Here is a 21,067-nt window from a genome sequence, read left to right on the forward strand (position 1 = left end):
CGCCGCCCGCCTCACATCGCGGGGCGCCCGGCCGAGGCTCAGCGGAAGGCTGCGGCGAGGACTCGCCCCGGGAGGCTCGGAGAGCCACGCCACGCACGGCCGCGGAGCGCAGAGAGAGCCCCCAGAGTCCCCAGGAATTCTCCGGTAAGCTCCCGCCGGCGCCCCGGCACCTCTGCGTGTGTGTGCGCGGAGCGAGTGAGAGGGAGAGGAGGCGAGCGAGGGAGAGGAGCGCGGAGCCGGGGAGCGCGAAGTCCTGACACAGACTCGCGGCGAGGTCTGAACTGGAGTCACCTCCCGCCCGCTCCTCCTCCGCCCCACCGGGCCCCCACCCCCACCCCAGCCCGGCTCTGCTAATCATATAAACATATTAGTGTCTACAGCGGCGGAGGACAAATGTCTCCCTCCTGGTTTTTCCAGCGAGGGGCTCAGGCAAACTCCAAAGAAGATTACAGGCAGCTAAGTACAAAACGTGGAGCAGATAATCTATAACTCATTGCCGCCCAATGGCCATTTTCCACTCCATTTGAGCAGCTGCGGCGGCGGTGCGCCCGAGCAGGGGGAGGTGCGCGAGGGGGACACTTACAGTCTGCGCCCGTTCCCGGTGGCGGCGGCAGTGGCTGTGGCCGAGCAGCCGCCCGAGGACAAGCCGGTCCGGGTCCGCCGGCGGGGCGGCCGCTGGGTGTCCGGAAGGCGGCGGCGAAGGCGAAGGGTGCGCACGCACTGCCCGGTTGGCTCCCGGGAGGCGCCCCGCGCGGCTCGCGCCCCTCCCTCCGCCCCCCTCCCCTCCGATAGCTCCCCCAAACCTGCCCAGGTCCGGGGGATCAGCATCCAGCCCCCCCCCAGCACATCCACTCCACCTTCCTCTCCTCTCCGCCCCCACCTCTAAACTCCACTCTCTGCGCGCTCTGTCCTCTGCGCGCTCTCCATCCTGTCCACACACACACACGCACTTTGAAAACATTTATTTTATTTTTGCAGCGGGGTAAAGGGTATCCGGGGAGAGCGCGGGCAGCCTCTGAGGCTGGGCGCGGGGGCCCCCTCCTGTCTCCCCTCCAGGCCCTGGAGCTTTCTCCTGGCCTGGACTTCATAGAGGCGCCCGGGATGCGTCTGGTACCCACCCCGTATCCAGGTTTTCTCTTTTATCCACGCACCGAGCCGGAGGCCCCGAAACTTTTAGTTTCCGCAGCCCTCCTTTTGTGTGACTGTTCGGAGGAGAAAGAACGTCTGTTCGCCGCGGCTGCCTCCGTCCGGCCGCAGCGCGCAGGGGACGCTCCAGGGTTAATGCGTCTTTGATACCTGAGATTTCCGGCGCGCTCATTAATGAAAGTTACATTTAAAAAATTGCAATGACTTTTTCTTTGTAGTTACATACAGGTAGCTAAACTTTGACTTTATTGACTATATTTCACAAGAGCGTTTTGTTTGTTTTTGATTAAACTCACCAGGTTAAGCAACGGAAGGAAAGGAGACTACAGGGCTCTGTACTCGGGAGTACATTCACTGTGCTATTAGGTCTGTTTCCCTCGTTTCCTTACATTGAAACTGCTCCGGCCCCAGTCCTGCGACCACACTTCCTTGCCCAGTCTGTTGGCAGCGTCAGCAGAAGCCAGGCGGAGCAGGCGAGGGACCCAAGCTCAGGGGAGCAGACCAGGACAGGGCCAACGAGAAAAAAAGCCTGTTAAATGTCATCTACATAAGAGGAAAATCAAATTTGAATTTTTTTAATGACAAAATTTTTGAGCTGGGGCGAATAAGTTTACAGATGTATTTCTGTACCACTGACTTTCTAATGAATGCAACCATTTACCTTGGTTTTCAAGAGAAAAACAGATTCTCCAAGATTTAAAGCTTCCAAAAAATAGAGTGAAACTCGAGCTTCTTTGCTTTCAGAAACAATATGTACTTTTTGTTACTGCGGTATGCTGTAGTCAGCATACTTCAGAAATCATATCAAACAATGTTCTTAAAATGTCAGCAGCAGATTGTTTAAAATACGCGAAGACTCTAAATACTTATCAGCATTTTGTCACAAAGCCCGATATTTGTAGTAGGAAAGTAAATCCAGCTATTGGTCAACTATTGTTCTCGACCTGTAGGAAGTCTTTAAGTTAACATGCACTTTTGGTACATTCATTGTAATTCTCAAATTAAAAGAACCTTCCTGCAATTCTTTTACTTGATGTACTGTATTGGTGTTTTGATATAGGCGCAATGTCCAAAGATGAACAATTTGGAGTATTAAACTATAGATAGTCTTCAATTTGGAATTTCATAGATAACATAATTCAGGGATCACCATTCAGGATATAAACTAATATGAATTTTTAAAAAGTCACTGATTCAGAGCTGGTGTGAAACCTTATAAGGTACCTAATTTTACATGTGTCAAAATTTATGCAACATATCTAGCAGGGATTTTAAATCAGGCTTCTGAAAGTAGTTGAAGAAAGGTAGAATTGTAAGTCTCAGAACTCAAAGGTTATTTACGTCATAGTCACCTCTAGGAATTAAAATTATTTTATTCAGGATTATAAAACAGAATGTCAAACTAGTAATAATGATTTCTATTTTTAAAATATCTTTAGTCCTTTCTTTGGTTCATCTTTGAAGGTTTTCCACTCTTCTGGGCATGACTCACAAGAAACCCCAATGAGTGCATAGATCAGTCTAATCCTATTTTCTTTCAGGCAGCAAAACTTAGGCTGAAGTTTTTATTTAGTGAGCTTAGTAAGTAATCAATAGACTTTTTTGCCTGAATTAAGCTGGCCATATGTTGGCTCATTTACTTTTTTATTTAAAACTCTCTCAGAAAGAATCTAAGAACCCCCCCCCCCCTACGTTTCATAGCTCTGACATCCTTTGATGCCCAGGATATGAAATGAGTCACTTGCCTCTCTGTTCCTGAACAGACTACATTCAAAAACAAAAACAAAAACAAAAAAACAGGAGGCTTGGAAGGGGGGACAAATTTAGCAAAATAGAGTTAAAATTAGAGGGAGTAGAAAATTCCTCATACAGATTTCAAATCATAATTCAGTAAAATACCTATTCTGTCAAGTTCAAGGGGCTCAACACTTGTTTTTAAGAATATATGCTAATTTACTATATTTTTAAATTACAGCTGAAGGTATTCCTTCTGTATAATGTTCTAAATGCTAAAGGAATTTTGTTCTTTCTTTGCTCTTTTTTTTACATCATTCTTCACCTTTGTGCGGCCGCAAGAATTGCAAGTGTTCAGTTGCAATGATATATTCAAGATTAAACGGTTAACCACAAACCTGCCATTACAAAGGAGAAATTAAATGACATACTCTACAGAGTATGTCCACATCCAGAAAACATAATTTACCTGACACTTCATGACAATTCAAAGCATAATTTATAACAATACAGGTGTTACAGTACTAAAAAAAAAAATGAAGCAAGAAGTTTAATAAAGTCTTCAGATATGAGTAAGCTAAGAAGAGTTGGAAAATGTTATACATTCCCTACAATCCAATCAATTTAACTACTCAATCTATATTATTATTTAAGTAATGGCAAAATCATTGACTTTTTCATAATACTTGCTAATTGTTTTTAAAAATAAATTCTACAAAGGACAAAGGAAACACCCATTTCCATTTGTTTTATGTTAAATCAACATCTAACCACTCATGGTGATTTCATTCAAAGAAAACAGAAGGAACTCATTAGCTTATGTGGTTAGAGAGATTGATGGACTTCAAACATTTTAACCATGCATGTTTTCTCCAACTGTAGAAGCTCATGTTTTTAATTTAAACAAGTTTAAGAAACCAAAGATTATTTTATTCAATGAGTTCATGTCTTTCTGATACAGAAATCATGCTAATTTTTAAAGCTATTAACATCCAGTTGCCTTTGTTTAGAGCAGTGTGATCAAGTACTTGTCAAAATACATAAGTATGAATAAAAATGAAAGAATCTGAAGAAGTATAAAAATGGACACAGTTGCAAAATATTGTGATTAGCGTAAACCAATAAAATAATCAGTAGCTTCTTCAGCATCCCACCCTAACAAGCTGGGACAAAATAAACCAGTTTAAAAGGGGGACTAGAGGCCAGGGAGATGGCTCAGTGGAATAAGCACTTCCCTGGCAAGCGCAAGGGCCTGAGTTCAATCCCTGGTTCCAATAAAATAAAAGGGGGACCAGGGGTAGAATGAAATCACGTGAAGTTTGAGCTACACAGATGTAGGGAATGATCCATGAGAGGTTTTATCCATCATGTGATCAAAGCTTATGAAGTTTTAGAAGGGAAAAAAAAAACCAATAAAATGAGTTAGACTGTTGTCTAATTCAGAAATATGTTTAAAATTTGTTAGTTATATCCTAAATTTAACTCCATTCTCATTCTGGTATAGTCTTCAGGAGATCCTTGGTGCTGAAACTAGTTTTCCCAAGTCCAGAAAGTAAATTGTTTTAAAGCTCTAGAGCAGATCAAAGCCGTGTATGAACACCAATCTTAACTAGGAGTGGTGGATAGTTACTAGCTTTGTTTTTCATCTTGGCTTTGCCATGTATGTAGGCTGAAAAGAAATCAAGACTCATTTGCCGTGAGAACAGAAACATATGAAAGCATTTGGCAAAGCTAGTAAGTGTTTAGCTATTGTCCTGGCCCTGTAGGCTGAGTATATTTTGTGCAGGAAGACCAAACCCTACCTATAGTGAAGAAATGCTGGGGCAAGGGTAAGAATAAAGTAGGACATGAATATGGTTATGGTGTACTGTACTTAATGACATTGTTTAGACGTGTGTAATCATATACAGTATTAATACTCATCACTATGAAATTAATGCTCTTGAAAATATTCCACCAGTAAAACTGGTTGCATGATTTTTTTCTGTAAACTTCAAGTATTTAAATATACATAACTGTATATAAAATTTTTATACCTTTACAATTATGATACTTAAAGCAGCAAATTAAAATAGATATCCCTCATAATCGCCATTCCATTGAGTTTCACGCCACTCAGTTAGCCTGACTTTCCCATAGATTGTTCCCATAACTCTCGTTAATCTTTGCACCTTGAGGATTTTCTATAATTGGGTCTTATAGATCTTCTCTCAATGCTTCTGTCAAACCAGGAAGTATAACTTTAATAACCTTATTTTTTTTTTTTACAAATAAACAACATAATAATACTTGGTTCATAATAGCCCACCAAATGTTTGTTTATTAGAAGTTTGTGGTTTAAAAATAAGCCTTACCATCCCCTTTTAAGCTATACAGATTTCTATCATTATTAATAATAAAGTTGATACGTATTAAATTTTCTCTAAAACTGTTTGTTAGGCCAGGCAAGGTGATGTGGGGCTGTGATCCTTAGCTGATCTGGGGACCAAGGTGGGAGGACAGCAAGTTCGAGCCTAGCATGGACAACGTAGGAAAAGCCTGTGTCCAAATTAAGGATGAAAAGATCTGGGTGTGCAGCTCAGGGTAGCTCAATCCCAGTACCAATAAAAAAATGTTTAAGTTAAACTAAGAGTAATGTAAAATTACAACTCTGTTGAAAGTGCCGTAGCTCGGACAGCACGTGCAGTGAGTGACTGGAGGCAGAACAAAAGCAAGAGAGCTAAGCAGAGAGAAAACTGCTTTGTCAAATCCAAACCCTTAAAGATAACCAAATAGCAGTTTCACAAAATAGTACAAATTGAATTTTTAGTGCCTCTGGAAATAGGACTTGGATTGTTCGTGTCATAGTTCAGTGTCCTGTGGCAAAACTCGCCACCGGCTTTTAAGACTCAGACAACAAATTTGCAGATGCCCCCTTTGCGCTTTCGAAAGTCAGAGCTACAGTTCGGTCATACTTCTCATGTTTTCATATTAGAGTATGTTTAAGTTTTCATAATCATACAGCATAAAATAATAACTAATACATGGCATTAATATTTTTAACACAGAATTTGTTTTACCTTGAAAACATGCCATGGTATAAAATTGTAGCATAGGAGATGTTGGACCTCTGCTTGGTGGGTCCTCTAATTATATAAATTAACTGTTAGTAATTTTTTTCACTGTTTTGTTTTCTCATTGATATGATTATTTTTTAAAACTCTACTTGACTGCTTCATTTTTTAAAGCTTTTGTTTGTTGGATTACTTTTAGGAAAAATAAGTTTGAGGATGGCAGGACAAGAATGGCAAAGTACAAAGTAAAAGGCTGTGTGTGTGTGTGTGTGTGTGTGTGTGTGTGTGTGTGTGTATTTGTGCATGCCTGTTTTTCTGAGGACTGAACCCAGGAACTTTGTGAGCTATATATCCCAGCCTTGAAAAAATACATTTTTTAAAATTTTGAGACAAGGTCCGTCTAGATTGTTACACTGACCACGCTGGAGTTAACGCTTGTGATCCTTCTGCCTCTATCTTTCAGAGTGCTGGGATTCCATGTGTGCTTTTCTAACTTAGTTCTCATCCTATAATTTCTTGATAAGCTAATAAAATGTGCCTATCTCAGTTTCAGGAATAATCTAGTTGTTTTTTTTTTTTGTTTTTTTTTTTTTGGTGGAACCAGGGATTGAACTCAGGCCCTTGCACTTGACAGGGAAGTTCTTATTCCACTGAGCCATCTCCCCAGCCCAGTTTCAGGAATAATCTAAATCCTTATCCTTCAATATCAACCCACTGCAAGCCCTTACAATGCATTTGTTTTGGTGCCGAGAATCAAAGCCAGGTCCTCATGAGCTCTGTTAGGGCTGAGCTCTGTTAGGAGCTGCCTGTCTGCCTCCTCCACTGTGTGTCCTTCAAGTCCCTCTGAAATCGGTAGCTTAGGTCCTACACCAAAGGTGAAGTAAAAGGCAAAGGGTTTCGTAACATGTAAACAGGCTTCAGCATCAGATTTCGAATCATATCAAAATATCATTTATATCTCAAAAGAGTACTGACATGATTTAGTGACGGTAAGGTTTTGAGTGATATTTAATCAAAACTTGAGAGGAAAAAAAAACCTTGTTTAAGGTGAAAAAACAAAAACATAAAAAACCCATGAGGCCAGCCTCCATTAAAACCTGCTGCTGAGCAATCACCTGAATAATATATGCTTTCCCTGTGCTTATTTTAGTGATGGAAATGCATTTCACTGAATCATCCACACTTTGATTCAATTTTCCTGCTCACCAAAATCACACATCTACAACAGAAGGAAAGGGCATTATTAGTATATTATAAGAATGGCCTCCTACATTATGAGGATGTAATTCATGACACCAACTTAATTAGTACGGTGTCCTTACTACCTGAATGAATGGCCCAAATTCAGAATGCGTATTTTTAATAGGTTAAACAATATGGAGTATGCAGCAAAGATAGCTACTTCCTGTTTGTTCTATAGTGATAACTAAAACACAGTCAGTCATTGTAATACTACCTTCTTCTTATATGTACTGTGGCAGGCAGGTCTGAAAGAAAAAGATGACGGCGATGACACCAAGAATTATAATTTACTAAAATAAAATGAGAGAAAAGCTGAGTACGAATTCTGGCTATGAAGTGTAAATAATCAAGGAACCCAAGCACTGCATAGATATGAATTGTTTTCAAATAATGTGAATACCAAGAGAACTATCTTTTATTGTGTAAGTTCATATTTAATCAAATAAGGAGTTTTAAAAATATCTACAAAACAGTTAATCTTGACATTTTCGTCTAATTACTTAATACTTTCTCTGGGGTGCCTTGTTACAAAGTTATTTTAAGCTTCATGTATGTAATCTAAATAAAACAATTGAATGTAAGTATTAAAATAATAATGCGGGCACATTTGCCTGTGTTGGATGCTTCTGTCTGCAAAGAAATATGTACAGTCAAAAACAGAGCGAGATTGAATATTAAAAAAATTATCTTTATCTACATGAGTAAACTTATAGGTTATCACAACTTGGAGGTAAAACACTATACCTTACAACTTAGGGGAAGTCTATCTGCCTGATTTTTCCAGTTAATGAAAGAAGTGTTTAAATACTCCGTAGTTAGATTATTAACATCTACAAAACTGAAACAGATGTGTGTCTTAATATGCCATTAAATTTATGATATACATAGAACCCTTACATACAGCTGAGCGGAGGCCAATGATTCCAATTTGCTCTAGATTTCTAATAACCTGATCTGGTTTTTGTAAGTACTGAAACACTTTAAACAAAATTAGAAGGCAGTTGTGCTTTGTGTGATTAAAGATGCAATTCCCTTTGGGGTAATGAGAAAAGTTAGAACATGTTTCTTTCTTTATGGATGTTTCTATTATAAACAAGAGTGCCATACATTATACATTTTGGTTACTATGATTTTCTTGTTTTTAATTATGAAATAAACCAATCGAATTTCAGTGGAGTCTCAAATTGAAGCTATGCCAAAATTTAGCTGAAGAATATGTAGTGAACTTCATAAAAATCCTTAAAATTTTTCCCAGGGTCTTAAGGTCTTGTTATATAAATAGTAGTTCACCGTAATTTTCTAGAGCAAAACAGTATTCTGATTAAGTCCTTCGCCATAAAAAGACTGGCATGCAGAATACATTTCAAATCTAGAAGATGGCATGAATAAATGTGCTCAAGATTAATGGCCAGGGCATTTATATAAACTACAGGTAGAAAAGAATTAGTCTATTTCATTTCACTACACATACACTGCTATTATTTAAAGCATCTGCTTTACTTTCTGAATTACAATACCTCTGCTCCTAAAAATCAAATCTCTAAAAATACTTTATTTTAAATACTGTGAATATTGTCTCCCTTAAAACTCACTCAGAAAATGTTGATATAAACGTCATTCTAAGCATATACATGTATATTTATGTATATAAAAGATAAGTACATGCAAAAGTATTAATTCGTTAAAAGTTCATTTCTCATAAAACCTTTATTAGCCCTTGAAATCTTTGCCACTTCATATAAAATGATTTATCTTTTGAATAACAAGGTTCCATTAATCTGTTTGACAAAGGAATTTTTAAATCATTTAAATAATTTATTGGGATGAATTATTTAAATTCTGTAAAATATATATATATATATGCACATGTATAGGTATATATCTATGTCTATATATTTGTGTTCCAGCACGGTATCACAAAAGAAATGCAAAACGGGCTCGGAATAAGTTGTCCTTGACTCCCCCGTGTGCCTCGGGGCTGCTGCAGGCGGGGCGCGCTCTGTGGCCCCGCGGTGTGCTCAGGACCCTGGTAGGAGACCGGCTCTGCTGTGTGTGGCGGACCACGGGGATTTCGTGTCAAAGAAACTTGCCCGTTATTTTATGTATTCATTCTTAATTTTGCTTTTTTTTTTTTTTAAACCTAAATTGTAGGTTGACGTGTTTTCCAAAATTTTTGGAAAATGATGATAAAGACAATTCTTCAGCAGTCCTAGAAAAGCCTGCTTGCCTGCATGCAGTGAATGGGCGCAACTACAAAGCAGTAAACAAACATCCTCTCTCCCCAGAGATATAAGCCACTGGTGGAAACCAAAGGGAAACAGGCCGGGAAAAGAAATGAGACTCGGCATAAAAATGCATAAGCACACACACAAGACTGGTGGGCTGCACAGGTGTGCGGGGCTTGCTTAATGCGCGTGACGCTCCGAAATGTTAACCGTTTCTTCACGGACTATCACAAAATGTTCTCGGGTAGACCCTATCCTTGTCTTTTTCTCTCTGAAAAATGCGTTTGCTCATAAAAGTACTATAAATGACTGAATAATTCCTCAATTTTGGTGAAGTCATAGAATAAATTTAAGAAGATTCTTACTCATTTTCTTTTCTTTCTTTTTTTTTTTCTTTCTTTCATTTCTCTATTTGGTACAGGGTATCACTCCGCAGATCAGACCCTAGTGATCCTCCTGTTTCAGCTTCCCCAGTGCAGGGATTACAGGCAGGCGCCACCACGCCCTGGCTCATTCACTGGCTCAGCGCGCCCCGGGGCAGGGCCGGTGCAGCATGCAAATCAAGGAATCAAACCCTGAGCTATGTTTAGTTTGCTGAGCTATGTCACCTGCCCTATTTCATTTTTATTTATTTTCTTTCTTTTTAATTTTTTTCCATAATTTTATTGACAGACAAATAGCAATGAGACAGTTTCAAACCAAATTGGTAGGACAGTTTCAATAATTAACACACTGCATACTGTCTTCCTAGTGGTTATTTGCTGTACATGATGCAGACACGATATCCTATTTACAAACACTAGAACAAATCCTTCTATTCATTAAGAGAATGTAACTATATATCTATCCTAACCATTTTGAATACACAGATACAAAATGGACATTCATTTATATATGCCCTTTTTTGTTTAGTTCCGTCATTTAAATATTATAGGTGCGTTATTCTATGTATTTAGTTAGATTTTTTTTGAGACCGAATCTTGCTCTGTAGTCCAGTCTGGCCCCGAAATCACTATAAGGCACAGGCGGGCTGCAAACTCCCGGCAGTCCTGCTTCAGCCTCCTGACTGCTGTGACTGTAAGTGTCCACCCCCACCCTGCTCAAGTTTTTTTTTAAACTTGCAGGAAAATTAACCTTCAATGAAATGTGCTCAACACCTAACATAATCATATGTATTTGTTCTTTACACCTGCTAATCTCTCTCACACACAATGTTTTTTTCTTTTTGAAATAACCCTATTTTCTTTCTCTGTTGTGCCACTATTCTCCTCTGCAGGGTTCAGTGGGCTCAGTTTGTTTGCTTGTGTTTTTCCTTTTTGCACTATGGGGGGATTGAACCCAGCATCTTTATGGTGAGCTGCATCGCTAGCCCCTTTTGGACTTTTTTTTTCATACGCTAAGTCATTAAATTGCTGAAGCTGCGCTGACATTTGGCATCTTCCTGCCTCAGCCTCCCAGAGTGCTGGGATTGCAGTCTTAGGTCACCATACCCACTTCATTCCATTGCACGTTTATTTCAGTGTTGTCAACCATTGTGTCAACAAATACCTTTATGAGAGAGACCCTAATTTCACTCATAAATTCTATTTTTGTGGCACTTAGCAAGCTTGCTAGCCTCTATCCAGCCATGCACAAGTCCTGTCTCAACAGTCTACCACCTTACACATTTCACCTGGAATTCTCAAGCATTGGTAAGGAGGTGGGAAAAGCCCTCAGCAATCTGGTACAACTTGAAATATTCCCAACTTTTCTTTTCTTTGGTTTGTTTTGGTTTTTGGGACAGGGGCTCCCTAAGTTCAGGCTGTCTTTGAACTGAACAGCGGAGCACAGAGTGGCCTCGAGTTCAAAGTGATCTTTCTGCCTCAGCCTCCTGAATGCTGGGACTAGAGCCATACTTAACTGTGCTCAGCTCAGAGATCCCTAATATGGGAAAGGAGAATTAAGACTTCTTGGGGCAACGATAGCTTTTTAAAAGCTTTTTTCTTTCTTTCTTTTTTTTTTTTTTTAAAGTTGCTTAAAGACTTCACAAATTTAGGGCCAGCCAAATAACTCAACGGATTAAAGTGACTGCAAACAGATGCAGGGGCCGGCAGTTCAATCCCCGGGCCTGCCATGCCGACCCTGCCGCCGGGTGCACTGAGGTGGCTGTTGAGACTGGGCGTGGTGGCAAATGCCTGTAATCCCAGCTCTTGGGAGGCTGTAAACAGGAGGATCACTCTGAGTCCAGTCTAATAGTGAGACCCTGAACACCCTGTAGACCCTTCACTAAAATACCAAAAAAAAAAAAAAAAAAAAAGACTTCACAAATTTTCAGATTCTTTTTACAGATGAGTTTGGGATCAAGTGCAAGGGCCTTGCACATCCGGGCATGTGCGCTACACCTCCATCTATCAGTATCATGCTTAGCTCAATGCTAAGGCTGCTTGGTGCATTCCTTTTTTTTTTTTTTAATGTGCAAGGTCTCACTGCGCAGCTCAGACTCATGGTGACCCTCCTGTTTTCAGCCTCCCAAGAGCTGGGATTACAGGCATGCGCCACCACGCCTGACTCAGTTGCCAGTTTAGGGCAGGGCCAGTGTAGTATGTGGTGCCAGGGATCTGACCCTGGTAAGCAGGTGCTTAGTCTGCTGAGCTATCTCACTGGCTCTTGCATTCTGCAGCTATGTTAGCCCTGCTTTTGCTGATACAGAGATTGAAGTCAAATAACCTAGAAAGCAGGCACCCTTCTCACAACTGCACATACCAACAAACACATTTGCATACTAATATCCAAAATAAGTTAATAAATTTTCTGAGTCAATTCATTGAAATATCTTTGTAAGCCATATATGTGTGGCTTATAGTTGTCGTATCCATATTGAACAGTGATGGCAATGGAAATTTGAGTGCTTTCCAAAAACATTATTTAATAACAATGTTTGTGTATGTTTGCTCTTCTAAGTGAAAGGCAAAGGCAGGCAGTTTGTTCAAGGACTTTCTTGCTTTTACTCCAAGCATCTTCCTGAGTGTGTGTGTGTGTGTGTGTGTGTGTGTGTCTCCCTTGTACCATTCCTGTGCCTGTGACTTATGTAAGATGAGCTGTGTCTAGGGGACCTCAGAGCAGAGAACCAGTGGGCCCTTCCACCCGATTTTCCAAAAGTTACGCTTTATACCCTGGCACATTGGTTGTCTTCAAAGGCAAAACATCTTCAACAAATTACAAATTATGCTAAACAGCACCACATTTGTATCTTAGCTCCTTTATGACTCACTAAGTTGTCAAAGCCTAAAACCCTACATGCAAGAGCCAAAAAGTATTTTAACCAGTTTTATCCTGCCAAATCACCAGAAAATTTCATTAATGTTATCTTGAAGAGTAAATTAATTAATAGGAATTTCCAAGAGAAGAGATGCTTTCACTTTCTGCTGTCACTTTAAATGCTGTTCTTTTGGTTTACAGTCTTGTTTTACTTTGGAGCTTTTTAAATGCTTCCCAGAACATATTATCATAGTATGTTGCTAAGAATATCATACTAAATATCATTTTGCTATTCTCTAATGATGTGAAATTTTCTCAAAAATGAATATTGGTGATCATCATATTTTTTATTTGTCTCCGTTGCCCACCAAAGCAGAGGTGTCTTAGGACTTCTCTCAACTTTATACATTTTGGTGTTAGCATGACATACAAACGTGGTGCCAGGGAAGTAGCTCAGCGGCATAAGCGCCTGCCTGGCAAGCGCAAGGTCCTGAGTTGGATCCCTAAAATCTCCCCCACCAAAAAAAACCCCACAAAAGTGGTCTCCATATTCTGCCCTATAAAAAATAAAATCTAGCCAAAAAACATGGTTTGTTTGCCCTCATACAGGCTGGGGCACACAGTATTTTGTTCAGTTTTGTTTTGTCTGTTTTGTCTCTAATCAATTATTTGTTAATTCTTTAACATTAGATTTCTGAATTAGGGATATAGACTAGTGATAACAGCCTTCCCTAGTATTAAGAAGGGCCTGAGTTTATTCTCTAGCACTGATGAAAAAAATATTCATAAAAATATAGATTTTCAGCTTCTGGGTATAAACTAATAAAACTTTGTAACAGGCTGAATGCTTTAGCTTCTAAGAATGTTCAGCAGGAGAGCTGCCCCTTTTGAACAAAATATGCAAGCTCTAGCTTCTTAGTTTTCTCTGCCGTTCTTTCTCGCCTTCTCTTGCGATGAATCATCCTGTTTATTCTCCTGTCTCCCATCCTGTCTTCAGGTGGCATTAAAGGAAAGTGCATGAATGGTGACCCGTAACTCCATTCAGTGGGGAACAGGTCAGATGGAGAGAACTCTAGATTCTACCACTTGCCCTTCATCACCACTCTCTTTTTCTTCTTCGCAGCCATAAACATTTTAATTTTGAGCTGTTAGTCAGCAATTTATATGTAGAACAAATACATGAATCACACGTCACTGTATGAGACACAAAGACACACACTGAATAGTCATAATAGCCTTACTGGGGCCGGGTAGATGGCTCAGTGGATTAAGCGCTTCCCCGGCAAGTGCAAGGGCCTGAGTTCAATCCCTGGTTCCAACCCCCCCCAATAATAGCCTTACTGTGTTCAAAAATGAGCACGTGTACTGCCTCATTTGTGTGCTGCACACCCCCTTTTCCAGCAAGGGGATTGAACCCTGTGCATTGGGGTGATTTCTGATTATTTTTGTATCATGTAACACCCTATAACTATTTCACCAAGACAAGACATGAAAGAAATCAGACTTTTTCAAACAATAGACAGAAGGGACTTCTTAAGGAGTATTGCAGAGTTTAATAGGTGTTAACAAGTAAGACATGTGATGTAGCAGAAAGAGCTAAACACAAAATGTTTTAAGACAAGCTTAGTTCTCACTAAAAGTGACTAGTAGTAGCTGATTTTGCAGATATGTTTAAAAAGTAATTTATTTCTAATACTTTACTTCCAGAATGGGCATAGTGGTACCTGCCTATAATCCAGGCAGTCAGGGAGGTCAAGGCAGGAAGATCCTAAGTTCAAGCCCAGACCAGGCAACTTAGCATGACCCTGTCTCAAGATAAAAAGTTAAAACATGCTGTCACTGTAGCTCAGTGTAAAGACCCAAGGTTCCATCTTTAGTACCACAAAAAAAGCTTATACTTCCAAAGGAAATATTTACATGGAAATGAGATGATCTATTGAGCCTGAGTTAAGAATATTTTTTTAAAAATTTTTATTTATTTACTTATTTATCTAACTTTTGAGACAAGGTCTCACTATGCAGTTCAGGCTGAATATGCACTCATTTTTTGTAGCCCCCAGGCTGGTCTCAAACTCACAAAGATCCTCCTGGATCAACCCCGAGTGCTGGGATTATAGGCATGCACCACCATGGCCAGTTCCAGGACCACACTGTGGGTGCTCACATCCGGGGCCAAGATGTCACTCCCTGGCATCCAGGGCCAAGACCGCACAGCATGTGGGGCTGGGGATCAAACTCAGGTCCTTGTTCATACCAGGTAGATGCTTATGCCTCTGAGCTATCTCTCCAACCCCTTAAGAATAATTTTAATAGCCCCAAATTATGATATGATTTTTATTGGCGCTATCCATAGTACTATCATTCCTAATTTTTCTTTTTTTATGTACAAATGTTTAGGATGATCGCCTATCAGAGCGCTGCCCCATGGAATAAAACTTTCAGTTAAATGGTTTGTCCCTCTCTTCTCTTCTTCCCTCATCCCCACCTTTTCTCTTTCTTTTTCTCACCCACCCTACCCCCCTTAGGATTCTGGCATTTTTGTGCAGAGCTACATCTCTGGGCCTTTACTTTTCATTTTGAAATAGAGTGTCACTAATCTGCCAAATTGCACAGGCTGAGCTCAAACTAGACAGTCCCCTGCCTCGGCCTTCCCAAGTGCTCTGCACACTACTTTGCCTGGGGAACTAATTGACATTTTGTTCATCTTATTTCAGAGCAGGGAAGAGGCTGGGGTTGGAGCAAATGAGTCAGCCAACTAGGCAGACTGTGTCAAAATCACAAGAACCCAGGCGACGCGCGCAGCTCCTGGGCACCGTACAGGATCCAGGATCCTGAGACAGTCAGGGGAGCGCCGCTTCTTCCTGCTCTCATTCGCATCTGCTGGGAAGCCAAGGGAGACTGTCCTTGGGGCAGTTTAGTAAGTCTGGTTCCAGGTAAAGTGAGTTTTGGTCAGGACAACCATGCCAGTGCCATATTTGCAGGAGGCAGAAGTGAATCCAGGAATTCCAGACCCAGAAGATCTCTTTCCCTTGTGGTTGGGGCACTGAGAGCCTCCTCACGCCTGCTTTCTCTCTGCAGAGCATAGTTCCTTTCCCCTCCAGTAAGTACACAATCTCTTTGTCCAATTCTTGACTCAGGACGTCAAGAACCTGAAGACAATTTCCCTGGAACCGACCATCAGGTGACAAGGGCTGTGGACACCTGCCACCCCTCTTACCAAAGAATTATCTGGCCAACTTCACTTTGAAAAGGCTGTTAGAACAATTCTACTGTCAATGAATGGGGCCGAGCCTATTGAGAAGAAAATCATCACAAATAATCTCCTGTGTATCCCGGAGACTAATGCTGGGCTATATGATGTGGCCCTTTTCATAACAGAAATTTTATTTCTTTTTCCACGAAGCAAAGATCTTCCAGATGACAATAATAAAATTTAGCTTTCAGTACTCTTAGTATTTCATTTTTAAAAACTTGTGGGGTTTTTGCCCTCTTTTTTGTGTTTCTGAAAAATTGAAAGATAAAGATATTATAGGCAAGGTTTTTGTTTCAGTTTTTGCTTGTTAGCATTTTTTTTCAACTTGGAAAAGCTTCATTGTACAGTTTGGGAAAAATACTTTGTTCTATGTAGGATAGTTTGGTTAGAATTTTTACACTTCTTTATTCAGTTACATACAAAAATATATATGCAGAAAACGTGAAAATGGGTGCTGAGATCTGCGTACAAGATGAAGGTCTATAGCAAAAGCTCGTCCTTGATACGGTGTTTCGGGCTACCTTGACCTTATTACATTTCTTTTCAGTGATTCTAAGTTTCATATAAAACTCAGTTTTTGTTTTGTTTATTTCTTGAAGATATATGCACTTTATTTTTCTTAAAATGCATATTTTAAGATATATGCATTTAATTTTTTAATTATATAAGGAATAGAAGGACTATAAAAATTCTTGCATTTTGTTAGTTAAGACACAACCATGTAATTCTCTCCACAGATCTACTTTACCATGTTAGTATGTGTTTTCTTCTAAAAATTATATACATTTTTCAGCAAAGATTTATGATTCATAAGAACTGTTTTAAAGAATCACTCTTGGGGCCAAGGAGATGGCTTAGTAGAATAAGCACTTGCCTGGCAAGCACAAGGCCTGAGTTCAATGCCCAGTTCTGCCAAAAAATTAAAAAAAAAAAAAAATCACTCATTGTATTTTCAAGCGTTAGCATGATTTTCTTTTTCTTTTCTTTTTTAAAAAATTTTTATTTATTTATTTGTGTGTGTGTGTGTGTGTGTGTGTGTGTGGCCAGCTCAGCCCCCCAGGGGACGGGGCTGGCTGGCATGTGGTGCTGGGGGATTGAACCGCGGTCCCTCTGCTTTGCTAAGCTTGTTCTAAGTAGGTGCTTTAGACCACTGAGCCATCTCACCCGCCCAGCATGATTTTCAATTGCTCAGAAATATAAAAACATATTGATGTTACTTGATTTTATGGCCCCATCATCTATCTACTTTTCTGTCAGTAGATGTAATTTTTCAAAACAGTAGTCAATTCCCATTCTGTTCCATCTTTCAATATCATCAACCTTTTCAAGGCAATGAATATTGCACTTTGTACCAAAGAGTGTTTAGATTTCAGAATTTGGAACATAAAACGGTGGGCCTCCATGTTTGGTTGGATCATAAGAGAAAACAGACACGAAGTAGAGAAACCCTCTTCTTGGTAGGGACAGCACCGCATCAGTGTAGCGTCCGTGGTCACAGGGGTGCACAGCGACTAACGCTCCTCTGTCCCAAATCCTGTCAACATTGCCGTATCTGCAAAGCCATGAATGAGTCAAGAACTTCCCTCGATACTAAAGAGTACCCTGACGGCGAGGCACAGAAGAGTCATGTCATGACCCTGGAAGAGTGGCAAGGCAAGTGGGTGAACCGCGACATTGGATTTCATCAAGCAGAAGGACATCAGCTATTTTTTTTTCTTTTTTTAATTTATTTATTTAGTGTGTGTGTGTGTGTGTGTGTGTGTGTGTGTGTGTGTGGCCAGCTCAGCCCACCAGGGGGCGAGGCTGGCTGGCATGTGGTGCTGGGGGATTGAACCGCGGTCCCTGATGCTTTGCCAAGCTTGTTCCAAGTAGGTGCTTTAGACCACTGAGCCATCTCGCCTGCCCCGACATCAGCTATTAAAGAAGCATCCAAACACCTTCCTTCAAGGCGAGAGTGGACTGAGAGTGTTTCGTCCTCTTTGTGGGAAAGCAGTGGCGATGAAGTGGTTTGCAGACCTGGGACACACTGTAGCTGGTGTCAGAATCAGTGAACTTGGGGTACAGGAGTTTTTTTACTGAACAGAATGTTTCTTACTCAGAAGAACCAATTCCTGAAATTCCCAGAGCAAAAGTATTTAAGAGTTCTTCAGGGAACATCTCACTGTACTACTGTAGCATTTTTGATCTTCCCAAAGAAAATATTGGTAAATTTTATAGCGGGTTTTTTTTTTTTTTCAGTGTTGGGGCCCAACGCAGCAGTGCTCCATCACCAACCTACACACTCAGCCCCTTTTTTATTTTTTGGGACAGTCTCGCTACATCCTTCTGGTGGGTCTCCAACTTAAAACTGGATAATTTACTTGGCAAATGAACTTAGTCTGTGTCCACACCAAAAATATAAAAGATCTTTAAAATTAATCTTAAATTTTAACAGAACATATACTTAGAAAGTAGGATTTCATATTGATTAAACTTTCCTGATGTTTAATGAGCACAAGGCTCCACTCCTTTATGTTCATGTTTTCCTTAAAATTCTACAATTTGCTTATCGAAGGATTTGGTAACTTTCATATAAAGTCACTTTGTTTTGCAGAAGTTTTCAACTCACAGCTAGTGAAGTTCTGGACACATGTTTTTTTCAAAGAAATCACAGATTTTTTTTTTTTTTAAGATAAAACTGTATTGAACATTAAGCTTTTTCCTTACCTTGAAAATATCTGAAGATGGTCTCATAAAAATACATATTCATTTTACTTTGGATGGTGTTAATTTACCCAAAATAATTTTTCTTTTTTTTCTGGAACCGGTGATTGAACTCAGGCCCTTGTGCTTGCCAGGGAAGCACTTATTCCACTGAGCCATCTCCCTGGCCCTCCCAAAATAAAATTTTAAAGCTATCTAAAATCTTAGAATTTGGATCAGATACCTGGGTTTAGATTTTAGCCCCATCATATTAAAATGCTGTTTCTTCAGCAAGTTATGGAGGCTTATCTTTAAAATAACTCTCATTTCTCATTTATAAAATGTAGATTGAGTTGGGCATGGTGGTGTACATTTGTAATCCCAGCACTGGGGAGGCTGAGGCAGGAGGATCCCAACCAGACTGGGCTACAAAATGAGCTCAAGGTCAGCCTGAAATACATAGCAAGATTCTGTCTCAAAAATTAATTGACTAAATAATAAAATGGCAATAATACACATGCATAGGTTACAGCGTTGCTTTGAAAGTTATATGGAATATAGGCAGTATTTGGCCCATAATAACTCTAACTATTTGCTATTTTTTTGGTACTATGAATAACAACACAAGTGACAGATTTTCAAAATATTGCTACACAAATGCTGAAAGTGTATCAGCTAAACTGAAAGGATTTTGAACATTCTGTCTTGCCTATTTACTCAGTTATGTTATGACAAAGACCTTTTATTCAGTGCTGAGACTGAACAAAGGGACCCATGCATGACAGGCAAGCACTCTACCACTGAGCTGCGTGCCTAGCCCCCAGGTAGAAATCGTTGAGTGCATTTTGACCTCCATAGCTTTGAACTGACTACGTAAAAATTCTGTCATCGTGTGTATGTTGTTGCTGCTGGAAACCCTCATGGCTTCTCTGATTTCTGTTTCCTGTTTTGCAGTTCTAGGAATCGAACCCAGGGCCTCCCACTTGCAAGGCAATGGCTCCAGCCATGAGCTTCGCCCTTAGCCCACATGTGTATTCTACTGTTTCTTTTTACATCTTTTTTTTTTTAATACTAGCACATTCACTATTTCTTATATAGATTGATGGATTTTATTCTGGCCAATCTGTCCATGTGCATAACATACTTTTAGCATCTTCTCACTCCTCAGGCTTTTTTTTTCATCATTTCGAAGGATCATCTCACACTTGATTATGTTACAATTTATATTATTATAGCTTACAATTTAATGGCTTACAATTTTTATTGTTCTTTAACCAGAAATGCTTAGTTTTTCCTTAAATTCATAACTGTCAGGCCTTGAAAAAAAAACAGCAACACTGGAATAATATCTGGCTAAACCTGAGAGCACTAAATAAGACTGAAGGTAGACGGCTACACTATGAACCCTTATTTATTTGCAGTATTTCATTCATTCATTTCATTCCATTCATCGTTGCTCCTGTTCCAGAAAGGACTTGAGATTTAGAAAGGAGACTAAAGAGGAAGGCTGAGGCAAAGAGAAATACTGAAGTGAAGAAACAGGAAGAGCTAACAAGGCAGTGCGAGCTCATGTGTGTGCATTCCCTGGGTGCAGTGACTTCGCCCTTTTTGGTTTTGTTGTTTTAATGCTGGGCCCTTCATCCAGTGCTCCTGCATGCTGAGTCTGTGCTCCATGGCTGACCCAGATCTGCCTCTAAGCTTTCTCAGAGCCTCACAAAGAGAAAGGTTTCTATAAAATCCTCTGTGCTGGGCTGGGGAGACAGCTCAGTGATCTAAGCACCAGCCTGGCAGGTGCAAGAACCTGGGTTCGATCTTCCACACCACGTGCTGTGCCTGCCCTACGACCCCAGGCATGCAGGGCTGGCCTGGAAACCAGGCATGGTGGCACACACTTGTAAGCCCAGCGCTGGGGAGGCTGAGATAGTAGTATCACTACAAATCCAAGCTCTGTAGTGAGACTCTGTACCAAATAAATAAAGATTAAAAATAATACAAAATAATATAAAAATCCCAGTACCAAGAAAAGGGACAACCAGATGAGGAGACCAAACGAAGAAGCTAACCATCTGCTTGTCTTTCACCCTTCCATATTTCTATGCCTTCCTTGTTTGACCCACTCTTGAGTAATAATAGTTAAGTTATACTTCTATTACAAAGATTGGTGGGGGCATGGAGGTAGCTCAGTGGACTAAGTGCTTACTTAGGCAGGCACAGGGACCAGGGTTTGATCCCCAGCAGCATGTGTCATGCTGTCTCCACCTCTAGTCGCCTTTAGCTGGCCACCGAGTCTGGGCATGGTGATGCATACCTGTGATCCCTGCTCTGGGGAAGCTGAGACAAGAGGATCACTGTGAGTCCAAGCTGCATAGTGAGACCCTATACTATATAGATTTTTTTTTAAATAGGAGGAGAAAAGAAGAAGAAGAAGAAGAAGAAGAAGAAGAAGAAGAAGAAGAAGAAGAAGAAGAAGAAGAAGAAGAAGAAGAAGAAGAAGA

General features: G+C 40.2%; 1 protein-coding gene and 1 pseudogene across 11 annotated transcripts in view; one reads left to right on the plus strand and one right to left on the minus strand.

Moving 5' to 3' along the window:
* Adgrl2 (adhesion G protein-coupled receptor L2) overlaps nt 1–21,067 on the minus strand; it is a 228,560-nt gene that overhangs the window by 187,811 nt on the left and 19,682 nt on the right. For 2 of the 11 annotated variants that reach the window (XM_004639304.3, XM_023699057.1), the window contains exon 1: nt 1,119–1,234. The exons of 8 other annotated variants lie outside the window; for them this stretch is intronic. The gene's annotated coding sequence lies outside the window, so the exon portion shown is untranslated. Of the gene's footprint in view, nt 1–583; nt 661–1,118; nt 1,235–21,067 lie in introns of those variants that run through there. One more of the 11 variants, XM_023699058.1, reaches the window with a different exon arrangement.
* LOC101588926 overlaps nt 17,442–21,067 on the plus strand; it is a 4,559-nt pseudogene continuing 933 nt past the window's right edge.

The sequence above is a fragment of the Octodon degus genome, unplaced genomic scaffold (genome assembly GCF_000260255.1).
Source record: "Octodon degus isolate 3935 unplaced genomic scaffold, OctDeg1.0 scaffold00109, whole genome shotgun sequence".
Taxonomy (NCBI): domain Eukaryota; kingdom Metazoa; phylum Chordata; class Mammalia; order Rodentia; family Octodontidae; genus Octodon; species Octodon degus.